Here is a 21408-nt window from a genome sequence, read left to right on the forward strand (position 1 = left end):
TTCCAGGAGCCCTGTCTACATTGGGAAAGCTCACGGCTCAATTTAAACAGATATTCCGACATCTAACGGAACGGCGTTATATCTAAAGGGGCAATCTGCATTTTAAAAGGGACGTGGACATTTTAACGGGTATTTCTGCAAATAAAGAGGTTTAAATTGACAAGATTACATTTCAAAGGGATGTGGGCACATTCAAAGGGATACCTTAATATGTAAAGTGACGCAGTTATATCGAAGTGAATCTACATTTCGAAGAGACGTTGCCCTATTTATAAGTAGAGACAATAGGTGTGAATTCTGTCTGTGTCCCAATGTTGAGTCAGACTGACATTTTTCTTAGAAAAGCTCTGCATTTAAATTACATTCTTGAGAAGGTAAGTTATAGATTAGGGTGTAGAGGTTAGGGAGAATTGGCCGTGCTAAGTTACCCATAGTGACCAGGGATGTACCGGTTAGGGTGGCTTGGTCATGGGAAATACGCAGTAAGGGGTTGGGTATGGTTGGGGTACTGTTCAGAGGGCCAGAGTGAAACAGATGGGCTGAACGGTCTGCTTCCACATTGTCGGAATTCGATGACCCTGCCCACCAAAGGAGCATTTTATCTGCATCTATCCTGTCAAGCCCCTTTCAGAATTCTACTGGTTTCAATAAAGGTATACAGCACAGAAACAGACACTTCGGTCCAATTCGTCCATGCCGACCAGGATTCCAAACTAAACCAGTCCCACTTGCCTGCATTTGGCCCATATCCCTCTAAACCTTTCTATTCATGTACCCATCCAAATGCTTTTTCAATGTTGTCACTGTACCTGCAGCTACCATATCCTCAGCAAGTTCATTCCACATGCAAATCACCCTCTTTCAAACTTTTGCCCCTCCGGTTCCTTTTAAATCTCTCTCCTCACATTAAAACAAAATGGCCCCTAGTTTTGAGCACGCCGATGCTAAGCAAGAGCCCTTTGTTATTCACCTTACCTCCAATCCTCATGATTTTATCAATCTCAATGAGGTCACCCCCCCCCCCCCAACGTCCTGTGCTCCAGTGAATAAAGACCCAGCCTCTCCTTATAACTCAAACCCTCCAGTCCTTACAACATCCTGGTAAATCTTTATTAAACTCTCTCTAATAGTATTCTTCCTGTAACAGGGCCAACAGAACTGTACTGAGTACTCTGAAAGTGGCCTCACCAACATCCTGTACAACCTCAACATGATGTCCCAACCCCTTTACTCAATGGTGTGAACAATGAAGGCAATGTTGCGAAATGCCACCTTAACCACCCTGTCTAGCAGTGATGCAACTTCCAAAGAACTATGTACCTGAACACCACCTCCCCCATGTCTGCCTGTTCTATAGCACGACTCATGGCCCGACCATTATTTGTACAACCCCTTGCTTTTATTAAGCCTCTCTCTCTCACACATACTCGATCTCTCAGACACACCCCTCAACACTCTATCACACTCACAGGCTCATACTCCATCACACTCTCACTTTCCCAAGCATGCACACACACACACATGCACAAACTCACATGCACACAGATACACACACACAACTCTTTGGGGTGAAATTGTATTGGCAGAATTATATTTGCAGATACATTCAATTTTGTTCAAAAAGCACACAATCTACAGGCAGTCAATGCATCTAATATTTTACAAATTCCGACTTTGGAAACAGAACCTGTCTGATTCAAGATTGGAATACCAACAGACTCAAATCTCACACCTTTAATTCATTGTATGAGCAGAGGTGTCTTTTTTTAATAAAACCTTCAGTCATCTCAAGAACATTGTTACGTATTACTGAACCAAAGCCCGCACCCATTCTAAGAGATGAAGACTATCTAAGTTTGATCAATATATTCTATCAGTTGCATGACACTGATCTTTTGATATAAGTTCTGTGTCTTATGATGCTGTTCCATGAGGCTTATGTGTTGATGAGGCAAGATGGTACAGATGAGGCGATGGAGAATTACAGATCACCGAGGAAGGATTTAAAGAGAGAGTTAAGAAGAGCAAAGAGAGGACACGAGCAGTCTTTAGCAAATAGAATAAAGGAGAACGCTCAAGCTTTCTATAGGTATGTGAGGAATAAAAGGATGATTAGGGTAGGAATAGGGCCAGTCAAAGACAGAAGTGAGAAGTTGAGCATGGACCCTGTAGAGTTCGGAGAGGTGCGAAATTAACATTTCTTATCGGAGTTCACTCAAGAAAAGAATGAGGTACGAGATATTAGACTCGAAAGGATCGAGGTTAGTTACACACAGGTGTTATCAATTTGAGAAGGAGTGAAAGTAGACAAGTCCCCTGGGCAGGATGGGATTTATCCGAGGATTCTCTGGGAAGCTAGGGAGGAGATAGCAGAGCCTTTGGCTTTGATCTTTGAGTCGTCATTGTCTACGGGTTTAATACCCGAGGACTGGAGGATTGCAAATATTGTGCCCTTGTTCAAGTAGGGCAGCAGAGATGACCCAGGTAATTATAGACCAGTGAGCCTTACATCTATTGTAGAACAGATTTTGGAAAGGATTATAAGAGAAGATTTAAAATCATCTAGTAAGCAACAATTTGATTTCAGATAGTCAACATGGTTTCGTCCAGGGCAGGTCGCGTCTCACAAACCTCATTGAGTTCTTTGAGAAGGTGACCAAGCATGTAGATGAGGGTAGGACAGTTGATATGGTATACTTGGACTTCAGTAAAGCCTTTGAAAAGGTTCCACATGGGAGGCTGATGGAGAAAATGCAGAGGCATTGAATTGAGGGTGATTTAGTAGTTTGGATTAGAAACTGGAAGAAGGCAGCGAGTGGTGGTTGATGGAAAATACTCAGCCTGGAGTCCGATTACTAGTTTCGGGACCACTACTGTTAGTCATTTTTATAACTGACTTAGACACAGGCATAGGTGGATGGATTAGTAAATTTGCAGACGACACTAAAGTCGGTGGAGTACTGGACAGTTTGGAAGAATGTTACAGGTTGCAGGGGGATTTGGATAAACTGCAGAATTGGGCTGAGAGGTGGCAAATGGAGTTCAATACAGCTAAATGCGAGGTGAAGCACTTTGGGAAGAATAACAGGATGGCAGAGTACTTGGTCAATGTAAAGATTCTTGGTAGTGTGGATGTGCAGAGGGATCTTGGAGTCCATGTGCGTAGATCCCTGAAAGTTGCCACCCAGGTGGATAGTGCTGTGAAGAAGGCATACAGTGTGTTAGGTTTCATTGGTAGAGGGATCGAGTTCCGGAACCGCAATATCATGCTGCAACTATACAAAACGCTGGTGCAGCCACACTTGGAATATTGTGTACAGTTCTGGTCACCCAATTCCAGAAAGGATGTGGAAGCATTGGAAAAGCAGAGGAGATTTACCAGTATGTTGCCTGGTCTGGAGGGAAGGTCTTATGATGAAAGGCTGAGAGACTTGGGCCTTTTCTCATTGGAAAGAAGGTGGCTAAGGGGGGAGGATTTGATAGGGACATACAAGATGATCAGAGGATTAGATAGGGTAGACAGAGAAAGACTTTTTCCTAGGATGATCACGTCAACGTGTACGAGGGGGCATAACTACAAATTGAGGGGTGACAGCTTTAAGACAGATGTCAGAGACAAGTTCTTTACACAGAGTGGTAAGGGAGCGGAATGCCCTACCTGCTAAGGTAGTCAACTCAGCCACATTAGGGAGATTTAAACAATCCTTAGATAAGTGCATGGATGATTTTGGGATAGTATCAGGGAACGAGCTGAGAATAGTTCACAGGTCGACGCAACATCGAGGGCTGAACGGCCTGTTCTGCGCTGGATTGTTCTATGTTCTAAACTTAGTGCAGGAGGCTGAAAGAAATGAGCAGCTTTAAAACAAAAACCTCTTGGAGCTCAAAGCTTTCAATGAAAGTCTGAGCCCGGTAGTAAGTTCAGGTAACCTTTATTGCAACACAACTTTGTTACAGCTTCAGATCCCCCCAGCAAAAAGGCAGAGAAAAAGCAGTTGCTTTGTGAGCACCTCAAGGTCAAAGTGCACACACCACACACCCCCTGTCCCACCCCCTTCACTGTCTTTACTGTTGGCCAGCAGCAAGTTGTCCCTTTGTAATCGGATCCTTGGTACAGCCATAACCCGGAGGAAGTATTGCCTCACTCAGCAATTTCAACCCATACCCTGTCTCCAAGTAAGTTTCTCCCCGCTCATTTGTCAGGAAGGGGCAGTGTCGAGTCAACCAGACTGCTGTGGGTCTGGAGTCATGTGTAGGCCAGACCGGGTAAAGGGTGCAGCTGGAACGACTGAGTGAATCCTTTCCCACAATGGCGGTTCTCTTCCCTAACAAGGGAGAGAGTGAATCAGATGGGGACTTTCTCCCCTGCACCACCCCCTCCCTGAAACGGTCTCATCGTTAGATTCCGAACTCCACATTTCTGACCGAATACCAATTCTGCCATCTGTCGTGGTGGAATTCGAACCAGGGAGTCCCTGGAAGTGGGTTGATGGCCCAATTGATATTGGCACTCAGCCGTCACTCCTTCAATCCCCCTGCGATGGCACGTGAACTCGCTGGTGGCTCCGCAGGTGGGAGGAGCGGGAGAAGCCCTTCCCGCACTGAGAGCAGATGAACGGCCTCTCCCCGGTGTGGATCCGCTGGTGTCTCATCAGGGTGGAGACATCGGTAAAAGCCTTCCCGCACTCGGGGCAGCTGAAGGGCCTCTCCCCCGTGTGGATCCGCTGGTGTCTCATCAGGGAGGAGACGTCGGCAAAGGCCTTCCCGCACTCGGGGCAGCTGAAGGGCCTCTGCCCTGTGTGGACATGCTGGTGTCTCAGCAGGGTGGAGGAATACCTGTAGGCGTTCCCACAATCTGGGCAGCTGAAGGGCCTCTGCCCTGTGTGGACACGCTGGTGTCTCAGCAGATGCGAGGAATGTTTGAAGGCCTTCCCGCAGTCGGTGCAAGGGAATAGCCTCTCCCCGGTGTGACTGCGCCGATGGGTCTCCAGGGCAGACGGGACACAGAAGCCTTTCCCACAGTCGCCACACTTCCACGGTTTCTCCACGGGGTGGGATTCCTCAGGTTTCTCCATGGCCACAGCTTCAGCTGCTCACAAACGCGTGGGGAGCCCCTCCCTGCTGTGAAATCCCCTTTCCAGGCCGTATAACTGTTTCAGGCTCCACACACAGGGCGCTGTCACAATTGGGTCTCTCATCCAGTCCCACTGATGCTGAAAACGTCCTCAAACAGGAACGAAAAAGCGTTGATCCCTCTCACAGAAATCACAGTCAAACAAGGTTGTGGTCCCGATGGATTGAGTGACTGTCAGACATTGACAGCAAAGTAAGGACTGCAGACGCTGGACAGACAGTCGAAAAGCACAGCAGGTCAGGCAGCATCCGGGGAGCAGGAGAGTCAATGTTTTGGGCGTAAGCCCTTCATTCATTGATTTTGAAACCTCAGTCTTCAGATTTTCAAATACTCTGCAAAAAGGGATTACAAAAGGGATTATCAGTGCAGGGTAGAAATTTAGAACAAGCAATTCTACTTTCTGTGGAATATTCTTTTGTTGTTCCACAAAATTGAAAGTACCATCCCACTTTCTCTCCCCCTCTGCTCTAACTAATTCCCCTGAAGGTGCTGATTCAGGATCTTACAGGGGCAGATGAGCAAAAACATCAAGACTGACATCTCTCTGAATTTTGGATACCTCCACCTGAAAGTTAATATCTTTCACAACACTGGGATCCTGCTGAGAGTGAGCAGATCTGATTTTGGGAAGCAAAAAAAAGTGTGTCAATTCAGGGCGAACCTGCAACGCAGCTTCTTGAGGTAGGACCAGACACAAAATGGTTAACGACCCCGGGAAGGTGGGAGCAAAATGAGACATCAAGGCATTAACACCGACACACTTCAGTAACTATACTCATCTCCATGTACACACCCAGAACGGAACTATTCCCTTGCGCATTTATAGGTCTTTTCTCATTTCAGAATGTGATACTGTCGCCAAGACCATGTGCAATAGAGTTAAGAGTGAGCCTAATGGGAACAGAATTCTGAGGACCATTGTCTACCAGATGTACAGCACAGAAATAGTCCCTTCGGTCCAACTCATCCATGCCGATCAGATATCCTCAATCACTAGTCCCATTTGACAGCACTTGGCCCATATCCCTTCAAACCCTTTCTATTCATATACTCAGCGAGATGCCTTTTAAATGCTGGAATTGTACCAGCCTTCACCACTTCCTCCGGCAGCTCATTCCTTAAATGCACCGCCCTCTGAATATAAGAGTAGCCCCTTAGGGCCCTTTTAAATCTCCCCCCAACCCTAAACCTATTACCCTCTAGTTCTGGATTCCCATTCCAGGGAAACACCTTGTCTATTTATCCTATCTCTGCCCCTCATGATTTTATAGAAATCTGTAGGGTCACCCCTCAGCCTCTGGTACTCAAGGGAAAACAGCCCCATCCTGTTCAGCTCAAACCCTGACAACATCCTTGCCAATCTTTTCTGAACCCTTTCAAGTTTCACAACATCCATGACTCTATGACATCCTTCCTACAGCAGAGAGACCAGTACTGCACACAATATTCCAAATGTGGCCTAACCAATGTCCTGGACAGCTACAACACAATCTCCCAAATCCTGTACCCAGACGATTGGGAAAGTTTTCAAAGCCCACAAAAGACAACCGGGAAAACATTGAGGTATGAACACCGGGCAGGTGGAGGGGGGAGGGATAGAAAGCCAAAAAAGTGCTGGAGCCAAGGCAGAGGAAGAACAGAGGATGCACAGCCGGCTTGAAGCTGCATGTGCTGTACTTATACCTGTTGCATTTACTTGTGGAAATCGGGTGCATTTTGAAAAGGAAAACAGAAAAGATATCTACTCCTCCCAATCTCTGTCCTCCTCACCTGGTAACTAACTCCCATACCTGAGTTGACAGGGTCTGCTCCCTCCCTGGAATCACTCCCGTTGCTACAAGTGAACAGATTTTCCCGCCCCAGGATTAGCCCAGACGGAGGGATTTTCATTCATTCAGTGTCACTTCCGCGTTGTGACGTCACGAAAGGAGCGGATGGGCGGGGCCAAGCGGGCGCACGCACTGCGCCTGCGCTGTCCTGCACCGTTTGTAAATATTCCATCGCTTCAGAGAATCCCCACAGTGTGGGAGCAGGCCACTCGGCCCAACGAGTCCACACCGACCCTCTGAAGGGGAACCCACCCAGACCCATTCCCCTACCGCTCTACATTACCCTGACAAATACACCTAACCTGCACATCCCTGGGCACTATGGCCAATCCCAATCAAGGCCAGTGAGCAATGTAGTGATGTGGGAAATGAACATCACAGAATGATGGAGACAAGGAGAGTAAATGTACCAGCAATTAAAACTGGATTGCAAAGATCATAAAAAATGTAAACCGAAAACAGTGTGTCTGCATGTGTGCTGCTCTGTTACAAAAGTGAATGAACTGACTGCACACATTGAAGAGAATAATTATATTCTGAGACTCCCTACCGAGACATGGCTTCAGGACGACAAGGATTGGATCTTGAATATCGAGGGGATAGTCAAACGGGAAGCTAGGTGAAGGTAGAGGATTGGCATTGCTAATGAAAACACTGATCACAGTAATCCGGTGTCAGGTCGGATTTCAGGTCCTGGTTTCTCTGTCCTCTGTTGATCTCCCTGTTCCCACAGAGTAAGATGTTGATCTGTTCTCAGCTCTGCTGAAGTTTTGATTCCCCAACACTCCCCCCCCCCCCACACCTTCCAGAACAATACAACATTCAGTCAATCGAAACCCTATCCACTATCTCCCAGCCTGACAACCGACCAGACACAGAGTACAGTCGTACCAGGGAATCAAACAAGAAAAGGTGAAACAAAAAAATAGAAATAAATAGGTGCTCATGCTTAATGTTTGTCAATAGGAAGTAAACCAGAAATAGGGGTCTCCCAGGATTCTGATAGTGCCCTATTTGAGGAATTCTCTTTGCTTTATATCTAACTATTAGTACCCAACTATGACTTACAACAATATTTATGCCAACAGAAATAAAGCATCTGTTACCAAATAGACAAAGATACACAGCACGGAAATAAACTTTTTAGCTGTAAGCACACAAGTCCATGGGGGTGAATTTGCATTTGCAGAATTATATTTTCAGATAAATTCTATTTTGCTCAAAAATGCACAATCTGCAAGCTGTCAGAACGTTGTATTTTATAAATTCCTACTTTAGAAACAGAACTAGTCAGATTCAAGTGGGGATAAAGACAGATTCTGACTTTTAACGCAATGTCTGAGCTGAGATTGGATTCAATTCCCTACAGTACGGAAACAGGCCCAACAGGTCCACACCAACCCTCCAAACAGTAACCCACCAGGCCCCATTCCCCATATTTACCCCTGACCAGTGCATATAACACACTGGGCAATTTAAGCACGGCCAATTCACCTAATCTGCATACTTTTGGATTGTGGGAGGAAACCGGAGCACCTGGAGAAATCTCATGCAGACACGGGGAGAATGTGCAAACTCCACACTGACTGTGGCCAGTGGCTGGAATTGAACCTGGGTCCCAAGCGCTGTGAGGCAGAATTAAGAACCACTGAGCCACCATGCCACCCAGATGTTGTTACCTTTTGTTATAAAACCTTATGTTATCGAGATTTACATATGAATGATAGTTGCAACCCACTGTAAAAGATGAAAGAGGTAACAATCCAGGTTTGTTCAATATATCATTTCAGTGGCAGGACACTTTAATCTTCTTCCATAAATTCTGTGCCTTATGACCTTATACGCCACAACCACCTGATGATGGAGCAGTGCTCCGAAAGCTAGTACTTCCAAATAAACCCATTGGGCTATAATCTGGTGTTGTGATGTTTAACTTTGTCCAGGTTCGGGTGGATTGACCATGTTAAATTACCCAGTGTTCAGTGTTGCGTAATTTCGGTTGGATTGGCTGTGCTAAATTACCCATGGTGTGCAGGTAGGTGCAGGTTAGAGTGGATTCGCTATGCTAAATTACCCACAGTGCTCAGTGATGTGCAGATGAGGTGGGTTAGCTATGGGAAATAGTTTCACAGTAATAAAAGCAGGAGTCAGCCATTTTGCCTATCTAGCCTGCCCCATTCTTCATTGCGATCACGGCCGATCTATCCATCGTCTCAGCTCCTTCTAGCAGCATTGCCCCAACTACCCTTAATTCCCCAACCATGCAAAAACCCATTTTGAATATACTTAATGAAGAGAATTCCATAGATTCACTACACTCCAGGAAAAGCAGTAGTCCTCACTGTCTCCTCCTCATCTCTGTCCTAAATCTACTCCCCCTAGTCTTGAGGTCTGGTCTCACCCACCAGCAGAAGTGACTGGATAGGGTTCGGCTTCATCCCCACAGTGCAATGAAGTCCCATTTTTTGCCAAAATCGCAGATGTACTTCCTTTACTCAGTCGCTGTCTCACAAATGCAAGATTTCATTGTTACAACTTCTGCTCCCAGTAAGGACAAAGCATCTTTGAAAGCTGCTCTGAAAGTCCAGTCTTCACAACTACACTTCTGCTTTCACCAAAGATGATTAGTGTCATACAGCACAGAAACAGACCCTTTGGTCCAATTCATCTGATCAGATCTCCAAAACTAATCTAGCTTCATTTGTCTGCATATGGCCCATATCCCTCTGAACCCTTCCCATTCATATTCCCATCCAGATGCTTTTTAAAATGTTGTAATTGTACCAGCCACAACCACTCCCTCTGGCAGCTCATTCCATACATGCATCACTCTCTGCATGAAGTTGCCCCTCAGATCCCTTTGAAATCATTCCCCTCTCACCTCAAACAGGGTAGGACTCCCCTACCCTGGGGAAAAGACCTTGGGTCTTCACCATATCCAAACGTCTATAAGGTCACCCCTCAGACTCTGATGCTTCAGGTGAAGATCGAAAATTTGAATTTAGGTTGTCAGACAACAAGTATATGCAGATTTTTACTAACCACAAAATGTCTTTTCAATTTAAAACAATACAACAAAATGGCTGAGAATAATGATTGAACTCTGAACTTGTCCTGCTGTTTTGCAGAATTAAGCTAAAATCCAAAGATAAGAGGACAATGGAGTCTGCTTAAAATGAACACTGACACATTAATTGACCATTTGAACTAACCTTGAGCTGCTACCATGGCATGATGATTTACATAATTAAGACTCCTTTCCCAGGAAATATCATTGGATTAACCTGCTGTAAATCATGTCACCTTATTATATTTGATTGGTATTTTCTTGTTATTAAGGCTGTACTGTGTCTTAAAAAACTTAAATAAATAATGTGTAATTTTTGAATGTACTTGTACAACTTCACCATGGAACACAGAAGCTTTAACCGCTGTGTTGCTGGACAGAATTGTGTCAAGCTGCCTTATTAAACTGATAGCCTTGCTTTGTACAGACCGCATTCCATTGATTCTTTAGACCAATCTCGAAACAAAAGGCTCCTTAAGAGGGGTCTAGATCTTCACTCTGGATAAATTAGCCTGGCCAATTAATCCTAACCTGCACATTCCTGGGCACGACAGGTAATTTAGCATGACCAATCCATTCCTGGACACGATGTGTAATTTAGCACAGCCAATTCACACAAACCCGCACCTCCCTGGACACAGTGAGCACTTTAGCATGGTCAATCCACCCTAACCTGTACAAAGTTAAAAAAAAATTACACACATCCAGGTTATCGTCCAACAGGTTTATTTGGAAGGACCAGCATTTGGAGTGCTGCTCCTTCATCAGGTGGTTGTGGAGAATAACATCATAAGGCATAGAATTTATAGAAAAACATTAGTGTCCTGCCACTGAAATGATATATTGAACAAACTTGGATCGTTAAGCCTTTCAGCTTTAAGAGTGGTCTGCAGGTATCATTAATATTTAAATCCCAGAACTTCCTAAAAGACACTTTATTGAAATAACTTAAGGTTTTATAACAAAAGGTATCATCTCAGCTCAGACCATGCATTAAAGGTGTGAGATCAGTCTGTCTGTATCCCAATCTGGAATAAGACTGGTTCTATTTCCAAAGCAGGAATTTATAAAATATTACCTGGATTGACTGCCTGCATGAACTGCCGAGTCTCACCCATGAGCTGAAATAACTGGATAGGATTGAGCTTCATCCCACAGTGCAAAGAATTCCCATTTTCCACCAAAATCCCAGATGTACTCCCTTACTCAGTTGCTCTCTCACAAATGCAAGACTTCATTGTATTCTTCTGCTCCCAGTAAGGGCAAAACACTGGGCGCCTCCTAGCAGAGCGCTTTAGGGAACATCTCCGGGACACCCGCACCAATCAACCACACCGCCCCGTGGCCCAACATTTCAACTCCCCCTCCCACTCTGCCGAGGACATGGAGGTCCTGGGCCTCCTCCACCGCCGCTCCCTCACCACCAGACGCCTGGAGGAAGAACGCCTCATCTTCCGCCTCGGAACATTTCAACCCCAGGGCATCAATGTGGACTTCAACAGTTTCCTCATTTCCCCTTCCCCCACCTCACCCTAGTTCCAAACTTCCAGCTCAGCACTGTCTCCATGACTTGTCCGGACTTGTCCTACCTGCCTTACTCCTTTTCCACCTATCCACTCCACCCTCTTCTCCCTGACCTATCACCTTCATCCCCTCCCCCACTCACCCACTCACCCATTGTACTCCATGCTACTTTCTCCCCACCCCCACCCACCTCTAGCTTATCTCTCCACGCTTCAGGCTCTCTGCCTTTATTCCTGAAGAGCTTTTGCCCAAAACGTTGATTTCGCTGCTCCTTGGATGCTGCCTGAACTGCTGTGCTCTTCCAGCACCACTAATCCAGAATCTGGTTTCCAGCATCTGTAGTCATTGTTTTTACATCTTTGAAAGCTGCTCAGAATGTCCAGTCTTCACAGCCACACTTCTGCTTTCACAGCATGGAAACAGACTTTACGGCCCAACTTGTCTGTGCCGACCACATATCTGAAATGAATCTAGTCCCGTTTGCCAGCACGTGACCCACACGACTCCAAACCATCCCGTTTCATGTACCCAGCCAGATGCATTTTAAACATAATCGTACCAGCCTCCACCAACTCTTCTAGCAGTTCGTTTCATACATGCACAACCGTCTATGTGAAAAAGTTGTCCTTCACGTCTCTTTTAAATCATTCCCCTCTCACCTCAAACATACGCCCTCCAGCTTTGGACTCCCCTAATCTGGGGAAATTCCTGATGAAGGGCTTTTGCCCGAAACATCGATATTCATGCTCCTCGGATGCTGCCTGACCTGCTGTGCTTTTCCAGTACCACTCTGATCTAAACTCTGGTTTCCAGCATCTGCAGTCCTCACTTTTGCCTAGGTCGAACCCTCTACCTGTCTACCCCTATGCCCACTTCACCACCCAGCACACCCTTTATTTGCATCGCCCCCTACGCTCATCCCCAATCCTGAAAAAGGGTTACACTGGAAACATTGACTTCTCCACCCCCTGACACTGCCTGGCTTGCTGTGTTCTTCCAGCCTCCCGCGGCTGTGCTTTTCCAGCACCACTCTAATCTTGAATCTAATTTCCAGCATCCTCACTTACGCCCATTCACACCTCCCAGCCTCTCCTGAGCTACGGCCTGACTGCGCTTATTTCAGTGAAAGTTTCAGAAAGGTTTCAGCAACTCTTTTAAAAAACGTCAACGTGCTTTCTGGCGTTAACAATGTTTCCGAAGATATCATTTTCGGTATTCTCAATTTTGAAGATCAGCCATTTCTCACCCCTCCCGACTCCCAAGTAGAGTCATTACTATCCATTATCTTTCTCTCTCTGTCTTTTGAAGGGTTTGATACAGCGGTCAAAGCTGGTTCGAGGCTCGAGAAAGGACGGTGTGGTGGGGGCTGGGGAGAAAAGAGGCAGAATGGATGGGGGACAGAGAGAGAGAAAATGGCGGTCAGAGGGTGGGTGAAGAGACAGAGAATGAGTGGGGTTGATAGAAAGATTGAGCGGGGGAGAGAGAATGGGGTGGCGGAGAAGTGGGAGATGGCACAGGGCAGGGTAACACTAGGCACACAGATACACAAGATGGTCACTGAGCCATCAGTTGGCCAACTTGACATACAAGATGGCCGCCGGATCTCAATACGGGGAGAAACAGCAGAGCTGATACAGACACTGCCTGGGCCACCAGAATGCCAGCACAATGGACTCACAACCCAGTTGATTAGTTTAAGGCGGGTGGGGAGAGCGCCGTAGATAAAGAGGAGGGCATTTCCTCCCAACCAGGAAACAACGGACCCCTCGAAGTCCACCCTCCACCCAGTGAGACCCAAGGGGTACCCACTGCCCCAAAACTGCAGGCAACTGAGAGCTTGATCCTCTGACAGTCCCATTGTCAGACACAGAACTGGACGGTGCGGACCCTTGCCTTGGCTCAATGACTCCAGAGCAGGTAAATGACTCCAGTGAGGGCCTGGATAGCTACCTCAGCCCAGCGAGGGTCCAGCAGTTCATGCTCACCATGGGGATGCAGACAGCTACCCCAGAGTCAGGACAGTCAAATGGACAATGGTAACCCCATAAACTGGGGGTTAAAGAAGGTTCATTTACTATCGTATAACAGGGCACCCACTCAGTAGGTGGGTTCTACTGAAGCCACAGCTAAATACCAAGAGACTGGATGGTTAATAAAGGGAACTGTAAATAGGATAACTGTAAATTCGATTAATTCAATCTGTTCTTTGTAATCTTAAGACATGCAATGTATATATCTATGAACGACATGACGAATTGTATAAGTACCAAAGATTTATTTCTATGAATAAAGTATATTTTGAAATAATAAAAAAAGGTGGGGGAGAGAATACACATGAGTAATGAACACTGCCCGCCGAAGTGTCTGGCTCCAGCCAACACCCATTATAGAAGTGCTAACAGCTTGATACAGACTCAATACCAAATGCTAATAGCCAGGGCTGCAGGAATCCCCCTTCTCAGGAAGAGCAATTAGCGCCCATTACTACAACAATGGATTTCCATGCAGACATTGAAATGGACAATGTCTGCACTGAAACTGACAACGACTGTGCGGAAATTAACAAAGGTTGTGTTGGAACTGACAATGATTGTATCAACTATCAACGATTCTGCAAGGATTACCATAAACAAATCATGTTACAAAGACAATAATCTCATCCCTGACCGATTGTATCACAAGATGTATAAAAGTTTCTTGACGTGTGTTCCGGATAAAGAGAAGTCTCGCAGCTGACACTGTGCTGTTGGTGTCTTTCTATCCCCGGAGCCGCGGTATTACCTTGTGCAATAAACTCATTGAACCTCAATTCTGACTCCGAGCCTGGTGTTGTTGCCCACAACAGGGGAGAGAGAATGGGAGTGGGGAGGTGGGGAGAGAGAATGGGAGTGGGGTGTGGGGAGAGAGAATGGGTGGGGGGGGGGGTGGGGAGAGAGAATGGGGGGGGTTGGGGGAGAGAGAATGGGGGGGTTGGGGGAGAGAGAATGGGGGGGTTGGGGGAGAGAGAATGGGGGTTGGGGAGAGAAAATGGGGGGGTTGGGGGAGAGAGAATGGGGGGTTGGGGGAGAGAGAATGGGGGAAAGGGGAGAGAGAATGGGGGAAAGGGGAGGGGGAAAGGAGAGAGAGAATGGGGGAAAGGGGAGAGAGAATGGGGAAAGGGGAGAGAGAATGGGGAGGGGAGAGAGAATGGGATGGGGAGAGAAAATGGGGTGGGGGAGAGAGAATGGGGTGGGGGAGAGAGAATGGGGTGGGGGAGAGAGAATGGGGGTGGGGGAGAGAGAATGGGGTGGGGGAGAGAATGGGGGTGGGGAGAGAATGGGGGTGGGGAGAGAATGGGGTGGGGGAGAGAATGGGGGTGGGGGAGAGAATGGGGTTGGGGGAGAGAATGGGGTGGGGGAGAGAATGGAGGTGGGGGGAGAGAATGGGGGTGGGGGGGAGAAAATGGGGGTGGGGAGAGAATGGGGGTGGGGGAGAGAGAATGGGGTGGGGGAGAGAGAATGGAGGGAGGGGGAGGGGGAGAGGGATTGGGGAGGGGAGAGAGAATGGGGTGTAAGGGAGGGGAGAGAGAATGGGGTGTGGGGGAGAGAGAATGGGGAGGGGAGAGAGAATGAGGGAAAGGGGAGAGAGATTGGAGGAAGGGGAGAGAGAATGGGGAGGGGAGAGAGAATGGGGAAGGGGAGAGAGAATGGGGAGGGGAGAGAGAATGGGGGAAGTGGAGAGAGAGAATGGGGGAAAGGGGAGAGAGAATGGCGGATGGGAGAGAGAATGGAGGAGGGGAGAGAGAATGGGGAGGGGGAGAGAATGGGGAGGGGGAGAGAATGGGGGAGGGGAGAGAGAATGGGGAGGGGAGAGAATGGGGGAGGGGAGAGAGAATGGGGAGAGGGAGAGAATGGGGAGGGGAGAGAGAATGGGGAGAGAGAGAGAATGGGGGAGAATGGACATGGGACAGAGGGTGTGGTGAGAGAGAATAGTGGGGGGCAGACGGTGGGGAGAGAATAGATGGAGGGGACAGAGGACGGGGAAAGAAACGTCAGGGATGCAGAGGGTTGCATGAGAGAGAATAGACAGGGTGTCCAGAGGAAAGAGAGAGAATGGACAAGAAGCTGGGACTGGAGAGAGAATGGACAGGGGGCGCTGCACTTGGCAGGGACAATGGACAGTGAGCGCTCAGGGCGGCGGGCAGAATAGACGGGGGCTGTGAGTGCGGTGGAGAATGGATAGGGGGCACTGTGAGTGGCGGGGAGAATGGATAGAGGGTGCTGGAGTGGCGGGGGTGAATGGACAGGGGGCACTTTGAGTGGCGGGGGCTAAAGGACAGGGGGCACTCGGGGTAACGGGGGATAATGGATAGGGGGCGCTTGAGTGGCGGGGGAGAATGGATGGGGGTGCTGTGGGTGGCAGGGGAGAAATGGACAGGAGGTGCTCTGTATGGCCAAGATCAAAGGGGTTAATGACAGTCAACACTTATCAGATTGTTCCTGGAACAGAAAAACTTGCACTGGAGGCTCCCAGAAGAGGGGTGTCTCGTATGTATTCCTTCAATTAGTTTTGAAATATTATTGTGTATCTTAAGTGTGAAGGTATACCTGGCACATAGAGAGATGGCTATGGTTGTTGGAGGTCAGTTATCTCAGTTCTAGGACAACTCTACACGAATTCATAGGGTAGTGTCTTAGGCTCAACCATCTTCATCAGTGACCTTCCTCCATCATAAGGTCAGAGGTGGTGATATTCACCAATAATTGCACAATGTTCAGCACGATTCACAACTCCTCATAAACTGAAGCAGTTCAATTTGAAATGCAACAAGATATTAACAATATTCAATGGGCTGATGAGTGGCAAGTAACATGTATGCCATGCCAATGCCAAACAATGACTCATCCCCAAAAGAGATAATCTGACCACTGCCTCGTGATATTCAATATTGTTACTGTCACTAAACACCCCACTATCAACATCATTGGGGTTTACCATTGACCAGAAACTCAACGAGACTAATCACAGACACAATGGCAACAACAGCAGGCAACAGGTCAGGAATACTGTGGCGAGTGACTCACCTTCTGACTCCCCAAACCCTGTCCATCTTCGACAAGGCACAGGTCAGCAGTGTAATGGAATACTCTCCCACCAGCTTGGATGGGTGCAGCTTCAACAACATTCAAAAAGCTTGATACCATCCAGGACAAAGTCGCCTGCTTGATTGGCACCATCTCCACATACATCCACTCCCTCTGCCCACTGTTAAGAAGCAGGAATGTGTGTGGTGTACAAGATGTACCACAGAAATTCACCAAAGATCCTTAGAAAATACCTTAGAAAACCACTTCCGTTTAGAAGGACCAGGGCAACAGATACTTGGGAACACAACCTCTTGCAAGTACCCCTCCAATCCACTGCCCATCTTGACTTGGAAACATATTGCTGTTCCTTCAGTGTCCCTGGGTCTAAATCCTGGAATTCCCACCCAAAGGACATTGTGGGTCACCGTACCATTATGGATCACAGAAGTTGAAGAAGGCGGGTCACCATCACTTTCTCAAGGGGAACTAAATGCTGCACATGTACCATGAGTAATTTTTAATAAATAATTGAAACAGAGGGCTGGAACCCGCAAACTAAACAAAAATCGAGGTTCAGTTGGAACGGACATCGGGCTTTGATTCTGTCCTGATGTGAGGACAAATAAAGAGTGATGTACTGACACTGAATTGGAAATAGTGTTTAGAGTTGAATGCCTGCAGTGTTTCACTCAGTGTATCAATCTAATATCGATTAAAGATTAGTTCCTGACGTAAACGTCACCAACATACAAAAAATGACGGTTAAGAAAGCATATGGAACACTGGATTTCATCTCTTTAATGGCTGTTGCAGAACCCACAATCCCATGCGATCAATAAACCGTTCTATCGGCCGTGAGCAGTGCTGATGGTGCGCATGTGTGAAATCGATTTGGGGCCGCTCCTCATCGCTCTGATGGACGGGGAGACGAACCTTTGGGAAACCATGAAGGACCGGAAGGAGCCTGGTCCTACTGCCAATCAGAGCCCTCCTATTGTCTGAATGCGGATGGTTTTGACCATGAGCTTCTGAAGCTGCTGCTACACCTCTCTCTGAATGAAGGTTGACCTTTATCCCAGGTTGCAACTTCTTTCCTCTGTTTAACATGTGTGAGTACAACACTCTCTTTTCTCGCCCCTTTCCCATTTCTTTTCACATCCTTGGGTTCAGCTGTTGGTTTGTAGGAGCTGAGGGAAAAAGAAAGTCAATCGAGGTGAAGGAACAGACTCTGGACAATATTGGTTTAGATCTGTGTCTATTAATGTTTGACAGGCTTTGTTTCCTGAACTTGATACATTCACTTGTCTGGCAAAAAAGTATGGCCTCTTGATCCATGTTGGGGATGGAAGTGAATTATGCTGTGGGTGAGTTGCTCGTAGTAGTCCAATAAGTATTGGATAAGTAATCATGACACACAAACCTTGAGTTATTGACTGTTTATTCGGGAGCTCACAGTGAGAGCCAAGACGACCTTATAGTCAGAAGTCATTCCGACGACAAACAAAAGTTGTGTGATAATATAAGTTACAATCATTTAACAATTAGCAATCTGTTAATTGCAGGATAATGAGCAAACTGAGGCACTTTACCCAGTCACGTAGTGTCTGGACAGTGTTGGTTAGTAGCTGATGTGTACAATCGGTCTTTGCAAAGAGAAGGATATTCCCATGCAAGGAAAGAATTTGTTTATCAGGTAGCAGTACAGCTGCAAGGCCGACTCTCTCTATTGAGCCTGGGAAACACAATGTTAGTCTGGGAAACATAAGCTTTGGCAAGCAGGCACTAAGCTGAGATTGAAAGTGGTTTCCAGGTTTTTAATACGTGGCAAAATGGCTGACCAGAATATATTAATTCTCCCACAATTCCTTTCTTCTTTCCTTTTACCAAATCAGGAGGTCAGTTCAGAGGAACCGGCAAAAGGAGGGATGTAGCGGACCCAGTGGGGCTTGTTGGCGATGGAGGTTTAGAGTCGCCAAGGTAACTGTCATAGTCCAGGTCACCAGGATCAGGAGAGAGAGTGTCAGTGAAACCATCTATTGGTGCGGAAATGTCAGAAATGAGAAGCGGCACAAGTTGGGAAGATGCTGGGATATTCGGCATCAGAAGGCAGCTGAAATGGGCACAGAACTGTTTCTGGAAAATAATGCTATGTGCTCGCAGAACAAAACCAGCAATGAGAAGCACAAGGCCCTGGAAGAGAGCAGAAGCCCAAAAGCCAAGCCAGCCACCCAATGGGGAGTAGTGTTATGGAGGGAGGAGGCCGCCTTACCCAATGTGGGCGGTAATGTTAGTAATGTTCTCACTGGAGTCAGGTATGTATGTACAGCAGTCAGAGCCGATAAGGGCACAAGTGCCTCCTTTCTCGGCTAACAGGGAGTCGAGGGCCATGTGACTTTGGAGAGCAATGGTGTGGACAGTGACCATCCCTGCATTGAGCAGATCAAAGGCTGAAGATGTGGCATTGGCAATCTCTTCGAGTGGTAGCAATTCACTAACCCTCAACCTCAAGGTGCAGGGTAGCATAGGGAGGGGAGAAGGTAGAGAAAAGGTGCTGAAAAGTTGTGAGCGCTCTCTTGATGTGTGGTTTGGAATTCTCAAAAGGCAAAGTGTGGGAGTGGTAAAGGAAAGGGACAACATAACCTAAATACCAGCTGCCAGTCCAGGAGGTAGGCAGCCAGGAGTAGGCCGTATGGCCACAAATGAAATCAGAACCGTTGAAGGGCAACAAATTAGGTTCCAATCCAAAAGGTGGGAAGTGAGGAATTGATGGCGGTCTTGTTGGGAACCCTGAGGTTAAGTATGCTCCTGTCTGCAGTTGGGCTGGTAAGCAGTTGAAGTAAGGAGTAGGGAGTGCAGACACTTACTGAAACCAGCCTGCAATCCTGAGGGATGCTTATTCTTGATGCAAATACTTCCTAGAGGTGGAGTCGTGGCTGTGAGATTGGTGAGAAACAGGGACGGGGGTGTTCGGGCAGGTTTGTATTTTTTTTCTCTTCTCTACCCCCACACTACCACTTTACTGCAGGAGTGCTTATATTTCCCCCTGCACCTATGTTGTGTGTGCAGGTGTGCGACACAGTGAAAGACAACAAGTCCACAAATCTTTATTCAACTTCCACCACCAGGAAGAAAGGAAACACCTGAGTGGCCAGTGACAAGCAGTACCCTTCTCAGAGGACAATGCTGCTGAGGGGGAGGGCAGCGATCAAATCAAAATAGAGTTGGAGGGGGAAATAATACACAAAGGTGTTGGTGGGCACCACGTGCTCCTTCTCCAGAGACACCCCGGCTCTGACATACCTACAGAGGAGGGGCAGGCAGTCGGCCCTAATGATCCCCTCCATGGCCTGCTGCCTGGACCTGTTTATAGCCAGTTTGGCCAGCCCCAGGAGCAGACCCATGAGGAGGTCCTGTGACCTGTCCTCCCCACTTCGCACCGGGTGCCCGAAGATCACAGGAGAGGTAATATTGAGGCTGGAACCAACCCTTGAATGTATCCATTGTATATCCCACTGATTGCCAGTGGAGGTGGGTATTATCCCCGTCAGAGTTTGGGGTGCTCACCCACTTCGGAAACCAGGGGGATGTGAAAAGTTGTGACAGCAGCAGAATGACCCTGATGCAGCCCCCATTCGGCAGGGTCATTAAAAGGTATGGATCTCAGGGGGATCTCTCCCTTGGAGTGGATGGGAATATGGGCACAAACCCAGCAGCTAGAGCGGCTGTCCTTTTCTGCATAAAGGTAATGTCCTGTAATGAAAAGTATTACACTGTAATTCCTGTTTACTACAGATTATCAGGCTATCCATTGTGTCCCAATCAAACATAGTCAGTGAAAGAAAGATAAGAAAGAGTTCAGTAAAAGTCAGAATGATCAGGCTGAGCCATTCACGGATGAAGGCTGAAGATGTGTTTCTGACGGGACGTCTGGTGTTCCTCCAGGGGGTGGCGCTCGTTTGCATTGTGTTGTGTGTGTCCATGCGGCCTCCCCATGACCCTGACTGCTGACCGGGTAACCCAGCAGGACTAGGAATGGGCCTTTCCATCTCAGCTCCAATATGTCCCGGTCCTAATGCTGAGGCTTGGCATACCCATGAATGTAAACTCTGAAGAGTTTTGGTTAACTGATGCAAATATTTCCCAGTTGTCCAACACTAGTTGAAGGGCAACAGTCAGCTGTTTCAGTCATTGGGATGGTTTTGATTCACCTACAAAATACATCTGCTATTATTAGACAATATCGTTAACAATGTACGCGACATAATTCTATGAAAGCAAGTTGTAGACAAGTAAAAAGGCTGATGAGGCAAGGAGATAGTTAACAACCTCAGGGCATCCCTCTTACAGCATGCATCTTGTTTGTTTACAAATTAAACACGCTTCAGCTCTTTTCCTCGCTGTTTTCTGGAAATCTGGGTGTCACCAAGTTTGTAATAAGTATTACCATTTCCTTCTTGCCCAAGTGTGTACAATAATGCACATAATCAACTGAAGGAAGCAGCAGCAAAGAAGGAACACAAACCAATCCATCAGGGATCATCCACATTTCGGTTTGAGTATCAAATGAGTATCCTATTTGAGGCCATAGTTTGTGCTGTTCAGCAGGGGGCTGCCCCTGTGATTTCAGTCCCATACCCAGGCCTGGCATTCCTCTCCCCATATTGTCTCTATCTGGGTTTTGCTGGGGACCCAATGGGACCAGAGGTTTGGGGTGTAAGGCTGCCTGCTTGGCAGCAGCATCCATCTGCTCATTCCTTTGGAGACTGTATTCATTGCCTCAGCGTGAGC

General features: G+C 47.2%; 1 protein-coding gene across 1 annotated transcript in view; it reads left to right on the forward strand.

The window, feature by feature from the left end:
- The window catches only part of LOC148144678 (uncharacterized), a 92637-nt gene that overhangs the window by 28735 nt on the left and 42494 nt on the right, over positions 1–21408 (forward strand). The gene's annotated exons all lie outside the window — the stretch shown is intronic.

Source organism: Chiloscyllium plagiosum, unplaced genomic scaffold (genome assembly GCF_037043375.1).
Source record: "Chiloscyllium plagiosum isolate Xiang-an unplaced genomic scaffold, Cpla_swu_hap1 HiC_scaffold_27, whole genome shotgun sequence".
Classification (NCBI taxonomy): Eukaryota; Metazoa; Chordata; class Chondrichthyes; order Orectolobiformes; family Hemiscylliidae; genus Chiloscyllium; species Chiloscyllium plagiosum.